We start from the raw sequence: 24,329 nt of genomic DNA, 5'->3' as shown, positions 1-24,329 counted from the left end.
ACAATTTTTATGAATGACTGAGCTTCTGGGATGGTATGGGACCAACGGTCAGCAAAGAACAGAGAATTTAATACAAAGGCATAGATTATTCCGTGAGGCAAGGCAGGCGGAAAATGTAGCAATTTAGTTTGAAGTAATGCGGAATGAATAGATTGCTGAAGAGAGTGAAAAGGGCATAGTTACATGAATCCTTTTCAACAGAAGAAAAACACTGAAACATGAAATTTTCCCACAGGCAGAGCAATAAAATTGAATTCTACCTAATCTCACTCAGAAAATTTCACTGGAAATGAACATGAATTGAATTATGAAACATAACAAAATACATATGAAAATATAAGAGACACATTTGCTACACTCACAACCACAAGAATCTCATGAAACAAAGCCGCAGCCTTTCATTAATTCTCTGTCAAAAATATACAGTGAAGAAACAAAGTTTCTTTCCCACAGTCTCCCAGAAGTTACAAGCCAACCAACCCTTTGCAAATGGTTTACATACAATATATAGAATGTGCCATGAAGAGATAGAATGCCCAAGGGTTGGGGAGTTACTCGAATCATTACAAAATGGAGATGAAGAGCCAACCATCAGCTACGGGTGCAGCGCTACAAACATGACATTTGGCTTGGGTGACCGTTTGCCTTCCTTTGCCACTTGGATAGAAGCCAATATAGAGAAAAAATACTTTAAATGTTGCCTTTGGTGCCAAAAAACCAAAGTGTCGATGAGCGGGCCCACTTGGAGAAGTCGCAAATCGAAATTTCGCGAAACGGAAGCAAATTTGGCAATTTTTCCTCTGTGCGCCGTGCTACTTTGGGGCCTGTTTTGGGGCACTTGCAGGTGTCCAAAATGTGCCCAAGTGGGCTTGTTGGAAAGCCTATCCTGTCTACTTTCTAACCCAACTGGAATTTTTGAATTTGGTGCTCATTTTCCCCTCCAAATCTTCATTCTCCCAAGACGGCTTCCTGTGTGTCAAAAAAGGGGGCAGAGAGGCCATTTTTGGGTGTTTTTTGACCTTTTGGAGACTCATATCTTGCCAAAATTTCTTGTCCGGGCACTAGTAGGCGTGATTTTACATGCTAAATCCAAAAATGCAAACCATTCCTCATTTGGAGCTCTAGATTTTTAGCGTCGCGCCATAGGGAGAAAAACCCTGTGTTTTGCCCAAAAATTTGTCATGTGACCAAAAATTCCCCAAATTTCTTGAAATTTGGGCTGGAGGTTCTCTATGGGGTGTTATGATGGGCCAAGGAAGCCTCAGCCAAGATTCGAAGCCGATCTTGCTCTTTTGCCTTTCTTGTTGCTTTCCTCAATTTCGCCTTCAAGCTCCTTATCCGGGCCCTTGCACTCATATTTCGTGTCCTATAACGATAAGCCATGTGTCTCAGCAAGACAAGGTCCTGATCGTCCTTGTCCAGCAGCCTCTCCAAGTGCATGTTCACGCTCTCGAGATGGGCCTCCCAATCCTCGTTGATTTCTTGCTCCAATGATGTGAGCTCAACTCTTTTCCTTTGAGCAGCTTGGCGATGCTCACGAATGTTTTGCAGCTCCATAATTGCCTGCTGATCCTCAAGTTGCTTGTTTATCTACTCCAGGTACTTCATGTTCCACTTGGCCCTATCCAAGTCAAGGGATAAGGCCTCAATCATTGATTGCTGCTCCTGGATGATCTCTGTAAGTTCTGCATTTGTTGGTTCTGTATCTGTCTCATCATCATGGAGGAGAACGAATTCGGTCTCTCGTTCACTTGATGGCCCTTCCTCCTGCACTGGCTCCTTAACTCTGCCCTGCTCCTGTGATGCTGATGTCGGAAGCGAGGCCCCTTCCACCCTGGGTGGAGATGACACTCGCTTTGCTGCTGCAAACAAAGGTCTACTGCCTTTCTGATAGGTGATGTATACTGGCATAGTAGTAGTCTCATGTCGCTCATACTGATGAGATGGGCCACCTATCTCATGCTATGCCTCTAATACTACCTGTGGAGCACTGAAGAAGTCACTGGAGATGAAGTCCTCCCAAGCAATACCCTGCAATCCCAACTGATAGTCCACCAAAATCCGGATAAGAGCAAAGTGATAAACACTGTTGAGCTGCTGTCGAGGGGTCTTATGCTGCATGAAGTTTTTCATTATCTATATGTTCCCACAAATGAAAAATGGAAGGTTCATCATCCGCACCCTGGTAAAGTGCATGAGCAAGCTGATGTGATAGGCATAAAGGCAAGAAAACCTCCCCTCACAACTGAAGTACTTCATGATCAATTTCATGAGTGGAGCATACTCATCTCTCAAAAATCTGAATGGGAAAACTCTCGTGAGTTGACTCAAACAACTGGCCTTAATGTAAGGCTCGTAATGATGCCTCTCCACCTTCTTCTTCTTGTGCCACTGTTCTCCGATGTTTGGTATGCCTGTTGCCACTGATACGGTTTCGGGTGTCAATGTGAAAGTGACCCCAGCCAAGATAGACTGACCTCCATGTAGGTGAAGTGCAAAAAGATGGGCCAACTCATGATGAACTCTGACATTTGCCACCCTTTGACAAAATTCAAAACATGCTAAATACTGGAAACATGACATAGCAAGAGGGCATGCCTGCAACTCGGTGAGGGTGTTTGGCTCATCTCTAACATGTTTTCCACTCCGGTGATGTCTCCTGGGGGCCTGTTCTCCTGAAGCTGTATCACTGTGGGTTTCCTCCTAATACTCTATTGAAACCTCGGATGTCATGACTGCTGTTTTATAAACTAAATTTAGGCTGCCCCTTTGATGATGATGAAAGCTAGGTTGTTTTGATAATCTGCCACCAAGGGGACAATGAAACAAGGGAGTATTAGGAGGGGGATAATATAATGGGAATAGGGGTTATAGGAGAATTTTGTTTAGGGATATGTAGGGGGCTTTGGGGTATTTTGATAGGGTAGGGTTTGGTTTTTTGGCAAGGTAGGGTTTGTATTGAGTGATAGGAGGAGGGGTAAGGGAATAAGGAATTTAGTAGTGTTAGGGTAGTGATAGTAGGAAAAATGAGAAAAGGGGGGTAGGAAAAAATGGTAGGTGAGGGGAAAATGAGGGGTGAAATGGAACCATGGCACTAACACTACACCTTAGCAACCCTAGCCATCATGGTTTTTGGTTATTTTCTTGTGGTTGATTTTATGAATTTGGTTGCATTCAAACATCGCTATAAACCCCCATATCATTTATAAAATTCGATGAACAAGTGATTTCATAGAGCCTACCTTTCAATTTGATGGGATTCACAAAAATTTGAAGTGATTTGGCACTGTTTTCGGCCCTTGGTCTGTGTGCGCCGCGCGCAAAACCTAGTGCGCTGCGCCTGTGGAAAATTTGAACTGCGGGCAGGCTCTGTGTGCGCCGCGCCCCTGAGTATATGTGCCGCGCTCCTTCAAACTGCCTCCAACTCCCTCAAACAGTCACGATGCACACTCACACCTTTTGCAACGTTTCTCCAAGGCTTGGATTAGCACAATGCCTTTGATTTTGATGAAAACTTGTATATATAGCCTTGGAGGTCATGTTTTAAATTTACTTTTAAAAAAAACCCACTTTTCTAATGTCCTGTTCAACACTTTTTCACTGATTTTAATATAACCTGATTTTCACTTTTCCTCTGAAATTTTGGCTCAAACGATGGAATTTTCAACACTTTTTGCAGGGATTGCATGATAGAGCATCTGGTCACGGGAACCATGACTGCTCCTGAAGAAATCAACTGTCAACTCTTTTTGAAAATTTTGTCACAAATGACACTATTTGACTTTTCTTCAAAACAGAGTTTTGAAGAATAGTCGAAGTCTATCAATATGATGGTGAAACTCTGCGGATCATTACTTTGCAAGAGTATCCCTCTGGCCTACATGGCTTTACTGGGCATATTAAAGACCAAATTGTTTTAATTCCTAGACCAAATGACCAAAAATGACCTTTGTCCTTTGAAGGACCAGAACTTGACTGCCATGGACTTTTTGATTATTTGACACAAAGACATAAGCCAGCAGGAGCCAGAAATGAGGGGAAATAACTAGCATGACTTTCTCCGTCAGATCATGGCATGCCCCTAGCGGAATGCAGCTTAGTGAATGGAGCGGGACACCTAAAAATGAAATGCATAAAGAGTTTTGATATCTGACGGAGGACTGACTAGGCCGACTCTAACAGATGGAGTGTAGGTAGAGGAATTCAAGGTTACCCAAAGGGCAGTTGTTGATTACTTCATGTTGAAATATGTAACTAGTTTTGGTCTTCATAATGACACATGTAATCATGATTTTATATATTTGATGTAAAGAAGAAAAATAAATTTATTATTTTCATTCTTGATGCACGGGTTTTATGCTCAAGGTTATTTTTATAGTTCAAGCACCCATTGAGTGCTTCTAGGGCTTGTCATTAAGTCAACAAGTCAATTGAGTCATTTTCATGTATGGAAGACCCTTTTGGGCATGTTGTATATTGTAAAGAAAATTTATTTGAGTCAAAATTAGAGTCAAAGACCCTCCAAGACCTTGTCAACATGCAAGCAACAAGTCGGCCTATCAAACAGTGAAGTCGACCTCCTAGAGATGGCATGTCGGCCTAATAAGGCTCTCTAGAAGCCTATATATAAGAGGGAAGTCGACCACATTTGAGACCATCCATGAAGCTCACAAGAAGTTCAATCAAGTGAATACAAGGATACCTAGAACCAACAAAGAAGGAGATGATTTTAAGGAAGAAGGATCTGAGTTTTTGGAGCATCATTCTCACATGTGCAAAGGAGAACTAGGGCACTTTCGAGTTGCAGCAAGTTCAGATTGCAATCATCATTAAGAGCTGAATTTTGGGTTAAAAGAAGTTTCCTTTGCAAGCTAAATTTCCAAGAGGGAGAAGTCATCTCAAGCGAAGAAGAGAGGAGGGAAAAATCACCATAAAAATCTCACACATGCCATGTAGGGTTTCTGCAGAAGGGGCCAAGAATTGCAAGTTGCAGTTGCAGTCCAAGATTGCAGGTTCAAAGTTTATGTCGAAGGAGAAATTGTAGTTGCTACAAGGCAAGGTTGACTTGTTTTGAATTTGAAAGGAGAGGAGAAGTTTTACTTGGTCCTGGAGGAGTCTTGGTCAAGGGTCATAGGTCTTGGATTTTGTCATTTGAATTTCTATAAGAAGATAAGTGTCCTTGTGGGTTTTCCTCTCAAGAGGAGAAGTTTTGGCCCTGGCTTATAACCTATATATGGTGTCCTCTTGTCTCATTGTTATTCATTGTTTGGTATTTGTTTGATGATCAAGTGAAAGAGGAAGCTAATCAAGTTAATTAAAATACATCACAAGCAGTTATCAAAGAAAGAGAAATCACCCTAATCTAAAGGCCCCTAGATTTATCAACATGGTATCAGAGGTAAGGTGACTACAACAAGGAAAGGAAACTTGAAGAAGGCCATCCAATTGCATAAGGATACATAAGGGTCGAGAAAACTAAGGAGCATCAAAGGACCATCCATCACATCACAAAGATCACATGTTAAGCATATTTGAAGAAAGACATCTCTAGAAGAAGAAGTATTGTCGTCTTCAAGGAAGCAAATATCATCATCAAAATTAAGAAGGCATCAAGTTGAAGATATAATCATCAAAGGAGATTCTTCACTTGAAAAGTAAGTATCTATATATCTATGTCTGAATCTACTATCAAAATGACTTCACTCTGAAAGGAAAGCAATAAATTGGTTGGGTCATCAAATTTCCTTACATGGAAGAAGAGGATAGATTTGATCCTCATAGAGAATGAAGTTGTTGAATATGTACAGGGATCCATCTCAAAACCATCTCAAGAGCAAGCTCAAACATTATCAAAGTACATGAAAGGGGAAATAATGCCCAATAAAGAAATGACAACCATTGTGCTCAATGTACTACCTGATGAATGGGGCAACTTTGTATCAAGTATCTATGGAAAGAAGGAATCCACCCCATTCAGTGAACTTTGGTCATCATGTAAGATTAAAGAAACTAGGTTGAAGGCAAAAAGCGATGTTGGATCAAATGAACAAGTTCAAGCATATGCTGCCATGGCCAGGAAAAGAGGAAATTTTGATCCTCGGAAAAAGAAGAAGATTGATATGTCAAAGATACAATGTTACGAGTGTAATGAATATGAGCATTACAAAAGGAATTGTCCCAAACTCCAGAAGGACAACAAGAAGAGAAAGGAAAGAAATGAAGCCCATATAACCGAAGGACTAGAAGAACCTGAAAATAAGAAATCAAAGAAGGAGGAAGTGAAAGATCTCTACTATGATTGAGATAATCTCCTTCAATTAGTTATTTTCAATTATAGAAGATGATAGGAAGAATCAATATGCATTAGAGCTGAAATAGAGATGACATTATCATAGAAGCTTGAAGGGATAACTGAAGTAGAAGTCTACATGGTTGTAGCAGTCATCATGATAGTAACTCATGGTATGTTCATTGAAAGCACGAAAAGACAACTGAAATAGTAGTATATATGGTTGAAAGAAAATCATCTAACATGATATAAGATAGAGAAAGGTTATCATACATCATCATTATTAGAAAATAGAATTTGTAGAACAAGGATCATCGAGATCCTCCACTGGAGTCCTTATAAGAAGGTTCACATCTACTTGGAAGAAGCAAGTGTCTTCTTGATAGTCTACATTCCACCTTGTGTGGGATCCATTGTTTAGAAGGATGTGGTGTGGTGACAAAGGAAGTGTAGCATGTCAAGTCAGTTGAAGTACTTTAATATTCAAGTAAGGAAATGAAGTCGCCGAAGGAATCCTAGATGACCACATGAAGGAAGAGGTATGTATATATTTGGAAATAGATAGATAAAGTCATGTCATCATATGGTTGCAGTTAGAATGATTGAATGCTCTAACTCATGATCATGATCGAAGAAGAAGGATCTCTTCCACTAGAATGACGCAAGAAAGCATATAGACAAGATTCCTTGAACTCTTCTACATATTAATAAGATAAAATAAACATAATATGAATTCATATGGAATATGAGGTGGTTGAATTGAAATAACCATGTAAAGAAGATCCCGAGGAAAAACAATATGTGAAGAAAGGAAGAAGAGTTCATGAAAGATGCAACTATAGTCATGTAAGATAAGTAATCAACATCTGATAAGTAGAAGAATTAGCTATGACATCTCCATGGAAGAAAAAAGGTATGAAGACCCTGATGTGGATACTGGAAAAGGAAAATATTGGCAATATATGTCTTGGAGGTGGGTTCATACATTTGCAGGATGTTGATGTTGCAAGAAGTTGATGTCATGATGAAAGGCCATTACTAAAAGGTAACACTGATTTGATATTTGTCTTGATTTTTGAAAAACATCTGGTTGGGTTAAAATAGCGCTACCAAAAGAGAGTTGTATATGTCACCTACAACTAGTACTCATGAGAATGGATGGAAGTTCCTGAAAGAAACATGACTTGGAAGAGGTAGTTGTATGAAGAAAAGCCAAATGTGGACTGGAAGATCACTTGCCAATGAAAAGAAGGATGGCATAACTATTGGTTCAACAATATGGTTCGTTGAAGGGAAAGTGATGAAGAAGATTGTCATTGCCCTACGAAGAAGATCTAGAAGATGAAGGATCCACAATGAAAAAGTTGAAGTTCATGACATTGGGAAGAGGAGCCCTACAAGCAATTGATAGTACCATGATCTCCACCAGAGAGCAGAGAGACGTTGTTGGAAACAAGTCCCTAGTTAAGAGGGAGCTTGGGCAAGTCCCTAGTTAAGAGAGAGCTTGAGTATATTCCTTTTATAGGAATGAGTATATCCTCCCCAGTTGAGAGAGAGAGATAGGCACATCATTCTTGTCTTCATATTATGAAGAAAGAATGGAGGATTGGGTAAGCATCTGAGATTGATTCTGATATTATTTGAGGATGTGGTAGGGCATCCAATAGGCAAGATTATTCAAAGAGGAAATTCTTTGAGGATATGTTATTCCAAGACAAGAATTGTCCTAAAAGGACATATCCTTTGAACACCTGGGTGGGGTATGTGCCTTGAAAGACAATGATGATGGTGTCTATCAGTCATTTGTCGCACTAACATTGTGCTCTGATCTTGTGTAGAGATAGAGTTGTTAGTCAAGGCCTTGCTAAGCGAAAATGATGGTTAGGATGATGAGATGCAATGAGATAAGCTAAAATAATATCTTATGAGATGGTTTACCAATCTGACTCTTCTTATGAGAATTCTTTTGTTTGAGAATGTCCAAGTACCTTGTATGGATTATGCACCTCCCTAGTGATCTGAAATGGAGCAGATTAGTAATGTTGTGCTGATTCCCCATTCAAAATAAAACCCAATATGCTTATCATTTGCTTATCAAGTGCTTAAGGATTCACCATGTTGGCTTAATTAACTGATTCCCATGAGACTTTCTTATGTAAATGTTATAAACAATTTAACATAAAACATATGTTGAACAACAACAAAATAACAACAAAGAACATAAAAATACAACACACAACACAAAGATTTGATGAGGAGTTCACCCCTCCTAGGCTACGTCTCCTTGGTCCAACTTTCAATGCTTGGGCCTCTCTATTATGCTCAAAATTATAAAAAAGTGTGTATACAATGCTCAAATGCCTTTGAAACCTATCTCAATGAGTTCAAAATACTAAAAAACGGCTATCTAGCCTCTTTTTGCATCCAATTTGGATAAGAATTGAAGAAGTTATGACTTCTCCTAGTTGTCCCACTATTCGTTCCACAAAATGCTCCAAAACCAGCAGAAACCCACATTTACGCTCCAAAATCCGCTAACTGGGAAAATATTTCACCACTCCACGGGCCATAACCTTTCGGCCATATCGCAAATCACAATTGGCATAAAAACTCGGCGGATGGTCTTGTGAACAAATCAGCGATTGTGTGATGCGATATCGCGCACCCGACAGGACATTAAATTGCAACTTATAGTGTCCGAGGACTTTATTGCATTTCACAATTTGGCGGATAATCGAGGTTTAATACATATGCGGTACCTATCCATTGATTGCAATTTGTGATAGCGATTGATCACATCGCAACCCAAACCTTGTTGGGGGCCGATTCTACAACACCTTCCCCTTCGCCGATTGCGATTGCAATTTTCGATTTCCTTATTGCATCGCAACCTTTCCTGCTCGGGGGACAATTTCTAATGCCGACCTACCTGCGAATGTGATTTACGATATGTAGGGGCCAATGGCAGCCTGCCACTTGGCGCCTCCTCATTCGATAAAGACCTTGCCACATCATCTAATCCTGCCATGTGGACAAGTCAAATTGGAACTTTGATTTGCTCTAACTTCTGCATACGAGCTCAGATTTGAGTGCCATTCACACCGTTGGATTTCGAATGACGAGCTCTTCAATTTGAAGGCGAGTTTAACAAGATTTTGACACTTTAGTTTTGAGCATAAACTTGAGCACCTGATCACTCCTCCCCACTAGAAGCCTTTTGGACCCCAAGAGATTATATTCAGTTATTGGACAGATGAGGGTACTGTTCCCTCACCTTCCCCTCTTCAATCCATTTGGCCTTTGATGTATTTGTACCTTTGAGACCCACTCGAAGATAATCAAAATTTCCCCTCTTTGATGATCTCGTTGTTCTATCAAGTATGGTGTCTTGCTGAAGCTCATCAAGAAATTCTGGAGAAAAAATATTCAATTGATGGAATTTGTACACTTTCTCCTTGATCTTCAATTAAAGGATGTTCATACAATCTCAATTTTTCAACATTAACAACATAATAAATTTGCATATATGAAGGCAAATCAAGCTTGAAAGCATTATTACCAATCTTTTCAAGAATTTTAAATGGACCATTAGGGATTGGTTTAAGCTTTTTTACCTTCACCTTGATGCCTTTCCTTGCTAATGTATAGCTAAACTTCATCGCCTACTTGAAACTGATGATCCACACAATGCTTATCACGCCTTGCCTTATACTTGCCTTGACTCTTTTCTAGTTGTTCTTTAACTTTTTGGTGAATCAACTGAATTTGCTCAATGAATTTCTTTGCTTTATCTATGTCTCTATGTCCATCTATAGCTACATCTTTCTCAAAGATGAAATCCAAAGGAGATTTAGGCAAATAACCAAGACATGCCTCAAAAGGCAAAGTTAGAGTAGAAGAGTGTTTTGCTCGGTTGTAAGCATGTTGAATATAATGCAACTTTTCATCCCACAACATAGGATGTTTGCTGCAATATCCTCTCAGCAAAAGAATAACTGTCTTGTTAACCACTTCAGTTTGAGCATCTGTTTGCAGATGGAAGGCTATACTTTTCTTCAACTTGGTGTCCATCAAGTTCCATAAACTTGACCAAAAATTCCCAACAAATCAGGAATCGCGATCACTTACAATAGAAGTAGGTAATCCAAAATGAACCCATACATTTTGAAAGAAAAGTTGAGCTATTTGTTCAGTTGTAATTTGTTTTTTACAAGGCATTAATATGCACATCTTGCTGAACCTATCCACAACTACATACAAATAATCATGACCTTTTCTTGATAAAGGAAGACCTCCTACAAAATCCATAGAGACACTCTCTCACAATATACTCCACTCCATGTTTGAAAAAATTATATTTGTTCTCAAATATATGGAAAATGACTTTCATGTCATACATATACAGGCTTCCCAACACAATTCCAGAAATATCTAGCGGCACTACATCTAATTCGACTTCATCAACGAAATTGGCAGTAATTTCAAACCTGAAAATGCATTTCCTTGTGACCTAAATATTTGCATCCTTGGTTATCCAACCCAATGGATACGGTTTATGATGAGGCACAGTTTCCAGATTCAACTTCTTGACCAAGTTTGTAGAAATTAAATTTGTCTGGCATCCACTGTCAAACAACGTATCAATTTTGGTGTGTTTGGAAATAACTTTGATATGGAACAACTCAATTATGTTTTCCTCATTTGAAACGTTGTTGGAGTTATTTGCTACATTGGTGCTTGCCACAACTTCCTCTTTGCTTGTTTTTGCCACGACTTTTCCTTTAGTGACTGTGGCTGCAATCTTTGTTTCATCACCTGAGTCAGAACCCAAGTCTTGTTGTACATCAATGTTGGTCTTATGTTTCCATTTATTGTTAAATTTCTTCGATCATAATTCAGGATGAAGCTTCCAACAATGCGCTTCATCATGGCCCTCTTTGGAAAAATTCTTGCACACGGGTTTCTCCCCTTCTTTCTTAACAAAAGCATTTTTCTTCTGCTTTCCTTTAAAATTCTTTCCTTTTTCACCACTCTAGAATGGATTATTCTTACCTTCTTCTTGTACATTTTTCCCTCTTGCTTCAAGGTGTGTAGCTTGAACATAGACCTCATCAAGATTCATGGGATTGAACATAAGAATGGTGTGTCGAAGATAGCTATGCAAACCTCCTTTATATTTCAGCAAAGTATCTTGTGACTATAAGTCTACTCCTAGAATAAGAGATCTTCTCCTAAACTCTTGAGTATACTCGTACACATTTTGACCTTTTAACTGTCTGAAATTTTGCCAATTCATGATAGCTTTTTGCATATGGGCTAAAGGGTATAATTGTCTTTTTATAGCAGCAATAAATCAGACCAAGTAATAGAGATCTTACCATGTTTTTTGATCTCGTCTTGAGTCCTTGCTTCCAACCACATGAGTGCTACACACTCCATTCTCAATGAAACCAATTGAATTTTGATATCATCCTCTTGAAGATTCTGAATCCTACAATAGACCTCCAATTGATGAATCCAGTTATCCAACTTTTTTGCATTAACTTCTCCATTGTACATAGGCAACTCGAATTTAACATCAAGCTTTAGAAAAGGTGATTTACCAGTTCCTTTTGGAGAATGATGATAAGTATGAGTAAGGGGTGTTTTAGTGGAAGAGTGTGAAGATGCTTGTGAAGTAGAATATGAAGAATATGGTGGAGAGGGTGGAGGCTTGTCTCCATTCCCATAACCTCCTTTTCCATTACCTCCTGTTGAAGAACCTTCTCCTTTGGGAGGTTTGGAACTTTCTCCTTGCAATATGCTATTCCTATCTTCATAGAGGACCTTCACCATCTCTGTCATATCAAAGAAATCCTTTCTAAAGGTCTTCTCATCTTCTGTCATGATAGGTTCTCCTTCATGAGACACAGTCTCTGAAAACTCAATTGCAATTCTGCAACTTGAGGATGTACTGGTGTAGAATACTTTGGTAACCTTTCTCTTCTTCCACTTGACCCAACTTCTGAGCTTCCAACCATATTTCCTTCACCTCTTTTGAGTTTTAACCTTGTTGGCATGACACAAAACTAGCAAACAATTAAATCCTTCTTTTGCACAAGAAAATCTAGTAAGCAAAAACCAGTGCTCTGATACCAACTTGATCTGAAATGGAGCAGATTAGTAATGTTGTGCTAATTCCCCATTCAGAATAAAACCCAAGATGCTTATCATTTGCTTATTAAGTGCTTAATGATTCACCATGTTTCCTTAATTAACTGATTCCCATTAGATTTTCTTATGTAAATGTTATAAACAATTTAACATAAAAAATATGTTGAACAACAACAAAAAACATCAAAATAAAACACACAACATAGAGATTTGATGAGGAGTTCACCCCTCCCGGGCTACGTCTCCTTGGTCCAGCTTCCAATGCTTGGGCCTTTCTATTATGCTCAAAATCACAACAAAAGTGTGTTTACAATGCTCAAATGCTTCTCAAACTTGTCTCAATGAGTTCAGAATACTCAAAAATGGCTATCTAGCCTCTTTTGCATCCAATTTGGATAAAAACTGAAGAAGTTATGACTTCTCCTAGTTCTCCCATGATTCGCCCCACAAGATGCTCCAAAACCAGCAGAAACCCACATTTCTGCTCCAAAATCCGCTAACCGGGCAAATATTTTAGTGCACCATGTGCCATAACCTGTCAGCCATATCGAAAATCGAAATCGACGTAAAAACCTGGGGGATGGTCTTGTGAACAAAGTGACGATTGTGTGATGCGATATTGCAGACCTGACGGGACATTAAATTGCAACTTATAGTGGCATCGCATCCGAGGACTTTATCACATTTCACAATTTGGTGCATAATTGGGTTTTAATACATATGCGTGACCTGTCCACTGTTTGCGATTTGCGACAGTGATTGATCGCATCGCAACCCAATCCTCACCGGGGGCCGATTCTACAACACTTTCCCCTTCGTCGATTGGGATTGCGATTTGCGACTACCTTATCACATCGCAACCTTTCTTGCTTGGGGGCCGATTTCTAATGCCGACCTGCCTACGACTACGATTTGTGACATGCGGGGGCCAACGACGGCCTGCCACTTGACACCTCCTCATTTGCTGAACACCTTGCCACATCATCGAATCCTGCCATGTGGACAAGTCAAACTGGAACTTTGACTTGCTCTAACTTATGCATACCAACTCGAACTTGAGTGTCGTTCACACTATTGGATTCAGAATGACGATCTCTTCGATCTGAAGGTGAGTTTAACAGGATTATTCCACTTTGATTTTGGAGCATAAACTTGAGCACCTGATCACTAGTTAAGAGGAAGGTTGAAATATGTAATTAGGTTCGGTCTTTATAATGACACATGTAATCATGATTTTATGTATTTAATGTAAAGAAGAAAAATAAGTTTATTATTATCGTTCTTGATGCATGGGTTTCACGCTCAAGGTTATTTTTATAGGTCAAGCACCCATTGGTGCTTCTAGGGTTTGTCATTAAGTCAAAAATTTAATTGAGTCATTGTCATGTATGGAAGACCCTTTCGGGCATGTTGTATTTTGCAAAGAAAATTTATTTGAGTCAAAATTAGAATCAAAGACCCTCTAAGGCCTTTTAAATGTGCAAGCAACAAGTCACCCTATCAAACAATGAAGTTGACTTCCTAGAGATGGCATGTCAGCCTAATAAGGCTCTCTAGAAGCCTATATATAAGAGGGAACTCGACCACATTTGAGACCATCCATGAAGCTCACAAGAAGTTCTATTAAGTAAAGACAAGGAGACCTAGGACCAACGAAGAAGGAGAATATTTTAACGAAGATGAATCTGAGCTTTTGGAAATGTTTTTGGACCATCATTCTCACACGTGCGAAGGAGAACTAGGGCACTTTGGAGTTACAATAATTTCAGATTGCAGTCATCATTAAGAGCTAAATTTTGGGTTAAAATAAGTTTCCTTTTCAAGCTGAATTTCCAAGAAGAAGAAGTTATCTCAAATGAAGGAGAGAGGAGAAAAAAATCACCATAAAAATCTCACACGTGCCATCTAGGGTTTCTGTGGGAAAGGTTGAGAATTGTAGGTTGAAGTTGCAGTCCAAGGTTGCAGGTCTGAAGTTTAGGTCGAAGGAGAAATTTTAGTTGCTATAAGGAAATTTTGACTTGGTTTGAATTTGCAAGAAGAGGATAAGTTTGACTTGGTCTTGGAGGAGCCTTGGTCAAGGGTCACAGGTCTTGGAATTCATCATTTGAAGTTCTATAATAAGAGAAGAGTTGTTGTGGGTTTTCCTCTCAAGAGGAGAGGTTTTGGCTCTGCTTATAGCCTATATATTTTGTCCTCTTGTCTCATTGTTCTTCATTGTTTGGTAGTTGTTTGATGATCAAGAACACTAATAATAATCAAGTGAAAGAAGAAGCTAATAAAGTTAATTAAAATGCATCACAAGTAGTTATCAAAGAAAGAGAAATGACCCTAATATAGCTGCCCCTAGATTTATTAACACTTTAATAAGCTATACTCTGCCCAAGTTGTACCTAATTAAGAGGTTATCCAGTATATGTTAGATAAAATTCCAAAATTGGTGTTTGAAGACGATAATGTGGACCTATTGCGATGCATTACAGGAGAGGAGATTCAAAAAACTATATTTTCTTTGAGCGTTTCCAAAGCTCCAAGTCCACATGGGTTTTCAACCCATTTCTATTAGGCTTATTTAGATGTCATCAGATTTGATATGATTCATCTAGTGGATTACAACTTCAAGCATGACGGTATGGGAGGATGGATTAATTCGTCCTTCATTCCCTTGATTCCCAAAGAAGTCAATCTGGCCTCCTTTGCCAGGTATAAACCGATCTCTTTGTGCAATGTTTCATATAAGATAATTTCTAAAATTTTAGCATAGTGCATAAAGCCTCTCCTTCCCAATCTTATCTCTAAGAATCAAGGGGGATTCATGGGCCAAAGGAACATAATATATAATATTGTATTAGTCCAAGAAGTAGAATATTCAACTAGCGTAAGGAAGTTTAAAGTTATGCTCATCAAACTTGATATGGAAAATGCGTTTGACCATATCAATCAAGACTTTTTAATAAAAGTGCTATCTGAATTTGGCTTCAATGGGAAATTTATAAAATTTGTGGAGGTTTGTATATCCTCCCCTTGGATCTCCCCATTGGTGAATGGTCTCTCCTCGAGCTTTTCTAAAGCCTCAAGAGGGCTTCGTCAAGGGTGCCACTTTTCACCTTTCCTCTACATCTTGATGGCAGATTCATTAAGCATACATATTAAATATGAAAGGAGGAATGACAATGTTTCAAGTGTAAGACATGTCTCATGCATCAAGAGTATAAATCACTCCCAATTTGTGAATGATACCTTGTTATTGGGAAGAGCCTCATTATTTATTTCAAAGTACTTCAAGCAAGTTCTAGATTAGTATCCACTGGCTTCTAAAGGTATATTTAATCATAAAAAATTACATAGCTGCTCTTGGAATATTAGCCCCTTTATCTAGAAATGATTGGGTCTCCTTCTTGGGTTTCACCCTGTAGCCTCTCGAAAAGATTTCAGATATTTGGGAATTCCAATTTGTTTAAAATCCCATTCTTCCCAAGCCTGGTTAGGAATTATTAAAACATTAAAGTCCAAGCTACAATAGTGGAGAGCAATTTGGTTGCACTTAGCTAAGTGTCAAGTTCTTATTAAAGTGGTATTATCAACTTTTCCTCTTTACCAATTCATAACTCTCCTAGCGGCAATTGGGACTCTTGGTGAACTAGCTTAAATTATGAGGAAATTTTTATGGGAGGTTGGTAAGCAGAGCCATAAAAGTTTCATCTCATCAAACGAGTCGTGGTAAAATCCCAAAAGTCTCATGGTAGCCTGGGGATCCAAGATCCCTCCCTTATGAATATTATATTAGGTGCCAAGTTGGTGTGGCGATACATTTCAGTCATTCTACTTGGTGGAAAGAAGTTCTATGGTGCAAATGCTTTCAAAAAGGCTGAGATTTCAACCTCAAAGCTCCCTTGGCTCCAACATGAGGCTCGTTCATCTAGAAGCTCTTCTATTCATCTATGGATCTGATTAAAGAGCATCTTTCCAAATATATAAGGAATGTGAAGTCAATAAATCTATGGCTAGATCAAATCCTTAATAAGTAGGATTTGGAAAGTCATTAGGAGTTAATCCCCTTAAGGGATCGGATGATATCAGATATCAGAAATTCCCTCTACCATATATTTGAAAATAGGATAGCTCCAGTTCATGGATTTGTTGGGACCTGGGCTATGTTCCACACCATATATCGGCTCGAGTTAGCCTATTGATGTTGTTTTTGGCTCGTTGTTCCCTTAGGAGGAAAGCCTCTACTGATTACTGGGTGTGGAGGAACTAAAAATTTATGGCATGAGAAGGTTACTTTGTTTTATTTTGTCAAGAAAGAGTTCCTCCAAAGTCTTGTGTTTTGTCACGAGTTTGGACTCCCAACTATCCACCAAAATTCAACTCCTTTTTTTTATTGTTAACACATGGAAAAATCTTGACAACATAAAGTCTTTAGAAAAGAGGAATGGCTACCCCCTCATGCTTCGCTTTATGCCTATGATATGAAGAAACATTTACTCATATATTTATCAATTGTTCCTTAGTTCATGAAGTTTGGGAGTTTGCCCTTGCTCCTCTCTTCTCTTCTTGGGAGGGTTTCTACGTTGGAAAATTCAAAGGAAGAGTTTTATCAATCAAATTTGGTTGGTGTTCCTGAAAATTGTTTGTTGGAAGGTTTGGATAGCTCAAAATGACAACATTTTCAACGATAAGCAGTATCACCCTCACTTTGTAGCCTTAAGAGCTCGAGTGCTATGTGTTGGATACTAGAGGAATTCTACCCTCCTTGCTGATATGGGAAATGTGGATTCCAAAGAATGGTGGAAGTTGAGGCTAGATCAAGATGAAATGAAGAAATGGAGGAAATTTCAAACATCTTTTTTGTTGGATTTGGATGGTGCTTCAAAGCATAATGCAGGGGTGGCAGGAGTAGGAGGGGTTATTCTCAACCTTGATAGAAAAATTGAAATTGATTACAGATGGGGGTTAGGAAAATGAACAAATAATGTGATAGAGGCTTATGGATTACTACAAGGGCTCCTTCTGGCCAAAGAAGCAAACATCAAAGATTCAATTGTGTTGGGGTATTCCCATCTAGTTATCCATCACCTGGTTCATGGATCTTTTCTTAAGGATTGCAAGTTGCAAAACATTATTGATAGAATTAGGAATTTGAAACTAACCTTCTATACTATTAGCTTCTGTATTGAGAATGAACAATTTTGTTGCAGATGATGCTAGACAACATTTTTTCACTGTCCCTGTATTCCCCGTCCATGATCTTGGAGGACCTCTATAGTGAACTCGACATGCTTTCCCATCATGAAGAAACTCCCAATATGTCCCTCTTCATGAGTAGAATAATTCCCCTTTGCATCATTTCCCAAGAATCTTCCTTTTATCCCAGTTTACAAGATCGATGCTATTGACCAGTTTCCTCCTTGCGCTGATTTGCAGAGATTAAAACTAGCCCTAGTGCCGTACGGAGCGACTGAGCCTTTTTCCAGTCGCGTCAATCCTCTTTTGGCAATTTTTTTAAATATGGAGTCGAAGCTTCTAGCTCTAGAAGCTTCGTAACAGAAGTCTGGTAGATGGTTGGGCTGGATGGAGCCAAGGAAGTCAATTTGGGCTCCTTTCCCCTATTAGGATGGAACAAACTCAAGAGATAAGACCTTCTCCCATGATGAGAGGAACCATCTCCCATCCATCCAAGCTATATAAACCTCTCTTTTCCCAAGCTAAACTAGTTTTGGAGTGAGTTTGAATGATCAACAAGATATCTATAGCTTATAGCTTTCTAGTGTATGTTTGAGGGAGAATAGTGTGTTTTGGTTTGGTTTGAGACTAGAGGGAAGAAGTCTTAAAACTTCCATTGTTAGGGATATCCATGAAGTGCTAGCGGAAGTGTGGGAACCCGGATACGTTGGAGGAGACCAACAACGTAAAGGCATTGGTTGTAATCTATTTCTGATTTATATGAATGCAACTATTAATTGATTTCCTACATGAAGTGTTATTTTACATCTTTACGGCTTAATGTTCCTTGACCTATTAAGTAGATTGAATACAACATTGTATGCTATCACGTTTGTTGTTGTTGTTTTTTTGCTTGTTTCAGGTATTCGAAGGAAGGAAACAAAATATAGCTGTAGTAAGGAAGAAGGATCATCACCAAGCAGAATAACGTTCTAAGAGGTCGGCCCTCTTAATTGATTCTAGCTTAAGGAGATTTTCCATAGATTGTTTGTTTGTGGCTAAACCCGCTCTCTCGGGCTAGAGGAATTGTTTGTGTCCACATTGAGAATTTACTTGCACCATAGATGATCTTGTCGATAAATGTGTAAATTTTGATGCAAGAGTCTTAAGGAGAAGTGGCATTTCTTCCATCACATCTATTCCTTAACAATGGGTCTGATATGTAGTGTAAATTATATTTGTATCTACAGGTCTTTTGGAGAATCGACACCTCTAAAGACCTTGTGTCCTTTAGGACAGTAAAACAACTAATAGACATTGACAATAAATATCGTTACTTGGTTACATGTATAGTTGGCCTCGAAGAATTTTCATTATACTCACTTGTTGTACAGGGTGTGATCTAAAAGCAAATTTTGATTTAATACAATCTATATATATATTTTTTAAATTAATTACATATATTATAACCTACATATTTAAAAAATATTATAACATTTTATATATAACATTAAAATTAAAATATTAACTAAAATATATTAAAATGTGAGCATCCCAGAGGGCATAGCAAGTGAATTCTTTACTAACCACTGGTTTATAATTGCCCATGGCTTTTTCTTTTTCTCACCTCTTGTTTATACATATATGGGTGTAGACAACTACAAGAGCTATCTATGTTGCTTTCCCGTAAAATAAGTGTCTACCAGTGAGTTCCGTGGCCAACTAGTGAAAAGATGGAACTAGCACGGGTTGAAGTAACACCTCTGACTACCTCAGATGGTTTCTATTGTCATGGGATTGGTTGGGACGGTCAGATGGAGCATTATTTCAACCCTACCAGAGTCCATTAAGGTTGAGATAAAATTAAATTTGCTTCAAGTTGGAGAGTTGGCTTACTTATTATTTATTTATTTATTATTATTATTATTATTATTATTTTCATTCGCAGTAGAAAAAAATAATTTCTTTTATATAGAAAAAAGAGAGTACAAATTACATAATTCTTTTCCAGTCATGATTCATCTTGGAGACTAACTATCTGCGCCCCATGTTCCACAGGAAATTGCATATCATCCACAATTCTGAGAGTTTAGACTAGTTTAAACTAAAAGTATTGTCATATTCTCCTAGACCATCGAAACAAAAAGAAATATATTTGTAGGCAATATTTCTAAGATACATCAGAATTTAAAGAAAATTAATACTGCCTACATTTGTCCTAGAATCCTGATAAAAAACAACATAGTGGATGACACTTTGTTCTTTATTGACTCCTTTTTTTGATAGCATTTTTTCTATTTGGTTTTGCTCCCTGTAGATGTGCCTGAAGGAGATATGTTGGAAGGATCGCTCCACTGTATGAATGTGGTTCATCCATTTTTTTAGTGGATGAGGATGAAATTGTGAATGTCCTTTCACCCAGTCAATGATGCCTTTGGAGTCCCCGAAAACCTATAAATCATTGATATCGAGCCAATTTTCACAAATGAGGAGGCCCCATAGGAAAATGATTTTTGGCATATTGTTGGTACCCCTACCACCCTCCCACTAGAAGTGAAAGTAGCAGTTGGGCTTGATGAATTTGTGGGCACCACAACCACATTTGTTGTTTGTGCAGGCGCCATAAAAAAATCCAACTGGAAATTTATTCCACACATTTCAGGTTTTGATCCTTCTCAAATTTTGTACTTTTTTTTTGGGCCCAGTTTCTAAGTAGTAAACCACAATCCCCAACATAGTTTTCCTCACATCCACCCCTACTTGTTCAAAGATCCTTCTATTCCTGCATCACCGTATGCCCTAAATGATGAAGAAGGGTAATGTGCAAAATTACTTTTGAGTGTGTTGGAAATACCGAGAGGGGGGTGAATCATTATTTCCTTTTCAATTGTTACTTTTACCAGTTAGATCACTTATATTTAGAACACAAAATGAACAAAAATAAGAATAAATTCTTTTATTAATTTCTTCAATAAATCAAGTACAATATATGTAGGGCTCTAACCCTAGATGAAGACATCGATCTTCAATCTTGCAGGCTCCAACCTATATTTTCCAAGTACCAAATTGGACTTCCAAGGCTCCAACCTTGTCGATTATGAGGCACCAACCCTTATCTTCACTTTGTTAAGATGTATTTGGTTATACTTCACGGCTCCCAATGTCTTCTTCAACGATCCCTGTCAATTTTCAGATATCCCTTCACTTAGTCTCCAAGTCACATCATCAATGACAACCTAGTCTTCTTAGAAGGTGTCATCATAACCCTTCATGGTACCCAAACAAAAAAAATTAGGGTTACCTCATGATGACTTTCAATAATGCATCATGGTCTTCAAGATTAACTCCAAGGTCAATCAAGGCTACTCAACAAGAAGGCTCCAATCTGAGATCTTATTCGAGATCACTCCACAAAGACTTCAAACAAGGTCTCCACAAATTATTCAAAAGCTTCTTCAATAGGTTGAGCTTTCTATTCTCCACTGCCCAAAAGTCCTCAAGTTCTCAATAAGAGAAGCAGAAGTTCTCAACAAGAGAAGATGCTACTATTCACCAATGCTATTGTTCAAGAGGAGATTCTACCATCTAACAATGCCACTATCCAAGATCTCTTCATAAGCCTTAGTCATAGTCCGAGGAAGTGAAACTCCCCCATAGAGATATTTGAGAGATAGTGTGAGTTAATTATCTGAGCCTCAATCATTGGCAAGTGAAGGCACAATCCATAGTAAAAAATCCAAGTTAGGTAGTCACTGTCATCAAGGCACAGTTAAGATCCGAACCACTGTTTGATGTTGGAGCTATCACAACTTGCAACTGCTGCACTCTGAAATACTAGATCTGAGCTTAGCTTAATGATTCGAATGATCATAGTCAAGGTACTACAGTCTTGTTGCACACAGAGCTAAAGATTGCAGTCCTGTTGCACTTCCGAGCTAGAAGATATCTCAGTCCAAGGAGAAGGTTCTTAATCTAAGGAGAAGAGGTTTCATCAAGCCATCAAACAGATGTTGCTGCACTTATCATCATTACTGCTACACAGATTCGAAGATCACAATCATACGAGGTAAAGAGAGGTAATAGTCAAGGTAATTAAGGCACAGTCTAAGAAAACTATTGTACTCCTAGATCCGAGCTTAGTCCTGTCCAAATCTGTGCATAAATAAAGATTAGTTTATGTGCTAGCTGACTGGAGGTGTGTTTCCTGTAGGTTACTTCATCTGCCTGTAGATTTCAGACCCAAAACAAAGATTAATATGACTCCTTTCCTTTCTTCTCGACCTTTCTTACTCCTGTAATTTCTTTTGAAGAATGATCACCGAACTACTCACTTGAAATGAGGACAAAACTATATATTTATAGTGTTTTTCTCTAGTCAAAGTGAAGGGGCACATCACTAGAGGTAGGCTGACATGTGTCTTTGAGCATAGGTCGACTCATTGCTAGGAATAATTTCCTTAACTTAAAAATTCAATATCTTACAAACTATTGGGAGTTTCGAGGCAAGGGGTCATTGGAAAGGAAAAAAATATATTCTATAAGATGGTATAAGAATCATTTTGGAAGGATGCCTCCAAGGTGTCCAAAATAATTTTTATTTGTGATTGTCCTTAATTTTTTTTTTATTTTTTTTTTTTTTTTTTATGTGTAGAAGGTGATTAGGACACCAAGGTCATTAGGGCTTCTTTATTGTTATGACTCCAAGCTCTTCATCATAGTGTGTCATCAATATCATCCATGTCATCTTGATAGTATAGCATCATGTATCCAATAGTAGTGCAGTGATATGTCATCCATATTTCATAGTGCAACATCCATCAATTTGCCATCAAGTGATTTCCAAGTCCTTCATGTCATGTCTCCAATCATTGTCCATGTCATCAAATGTAATATGTTGTCATTGTTATTCAATAGAGCTAGTTAGGGAAAGGGATTGTATATAAGGATTAGGGCTCCATACATTGTCATTAGGATTAGGCATCCTTATCAATCAAGAAGAGCTTGCCATAATGAGTAATGACATCATCATGGTTTAGGGCTTTATCATCAAGAGAAAGGATATCATAATATGCATGAGGTTATCGCATCCTCATGGTTAGTTCAAGGACATCTAGGGCACTATGATCAAAGGGAATCTAGGGCAACATCATAGCTCACAAGAATTTTCCATCATGAATAATGCCATATTAACATCAATGACAACCTTGATTAACAGAGTGTCCAACCAGTGCCTAAAGCATGCCTCCATAGAGTTGGGAATCCAAACAACTGCAATATGTAAGGTATGTAGAAATTTGGTCAAAATATCAATAGCAAATGTGAAACTTAGGAAAATGTGTGCAACATCCTCAATGTTCTGCATGCAAAGAGGGAAAATAATCAGACTGATAAAACCTCTACGAGCAAGATTCATCTAGGTGAGAATTTTGTTGTGTAAGGAAAACCAACCAAAACATTTGAGTTTCTATGGAAACTCCCAAGACCAAGATTTTTTAAACCAATTGTGTTGTTTGGCAGAAGGAAGTGCAATAGAGATATGTTTGTATAGCTCTCTAACAACAATCTGACCCTTATGTGTTTGTCCAGCCCAAGTCATCCTTTCATTCTGTTATGAAATGGAAATCCCTGCAACATTAATCTGAAAAATATATTGTTCCCATTTTGTGGCCAGAATGCCATTTAGTCCAATGTCTTCTGCCCTAAGCCATGATTGAAAAATATTGGGAATATCGCGGAAAGTGGCAATTCGAGAGGAGAAAATACCTCTATCGTGGAGATGTTGGAGAAGTGGGACAGAAAGTGTGTGGTTCCCCTGTATGCCCCAGATGGCATCCAATCCAACTTCAACTTGAATGCCTTGTCAAACCTCCCAACAGAGGCCCCCAAATAACCAATGTCTATTCTTCATCATGCTGTGCCAAATGAAGGATGAATTATGTTTATATCTCGTGCCATCTTTGATCCAAACATCAAAGTCCTTATATTCCAAGTATTTTCCTCTAATGGTTTGAGACCGGATAGCCAAACCAGACAACCCTCTCCAAATACTCTTGTAGATGAGTGCCCTATTGAAAGTGAGTGTATCCATGATCCCCCAAACCCCCCTCATTGACAACTTTGACTATGAGTGGCAAGCGCACCAGATTATTTTTCCTTGCAAGATTTGTGCCAGAACACAAAAATATAGTCAGAATGGCGTGGCATCCATCTTATGAATGATTTTGACCGGAATAAAAAATAAATTCATCCAATAGACCCACATAGACTGTAGAACCAACCTTATCAAAATCAGTCTTCCACCGATGGAAAGCCACATGTACGACCAGTTCATCAGTTTATGTTCAAATTTCTTTATAACCCAGCCCTAATCTGAGTTCATGCAACTATTAGGCTTTAATTTGAAACCTAAATAAATGAATCCCAAATCCAGAGACAATGCAGGGATACCAAATATGTCACAAATCTGCAAAATCACAAAATCCTCTAGATGCGCAATGATCAATTCTGATTTCCTCTTGTTCATAAAAAGACCTGAAGCAAATCCAGTGGACATAAATATGGAATATAAATTAGTCCACTCGAGGATAGATAACTCACCACCAAAAAGGAGACCATTGACAAACATCAAGTGAGAGACATAAGAATATCGGGTCATTTTGATACCTTTAATCATTCCACGATCTCTAAAACCTTAAATCTTTCTACTTAAGCCATCCATGACGAG

This window comes from Pinus tabuliformis, chromosome X (genome assembly GCF_031772625.1).
Source record: "Pinus tabuliformis cultivar Carrire ecotype Pingquan chromosome X, CPIR1, whole genome shotgun sequence".
NCBI lineage: Eukaryota > Viridiplantae > Streptophyta > Pinopsida > Pinales > Pinaceae > Pinus > Pinus tabuliformis.
The sequence above is the reverse complement of the archived record's forward strand: the minus strand, read 5'-3'. Positions refer to the sequence as shown.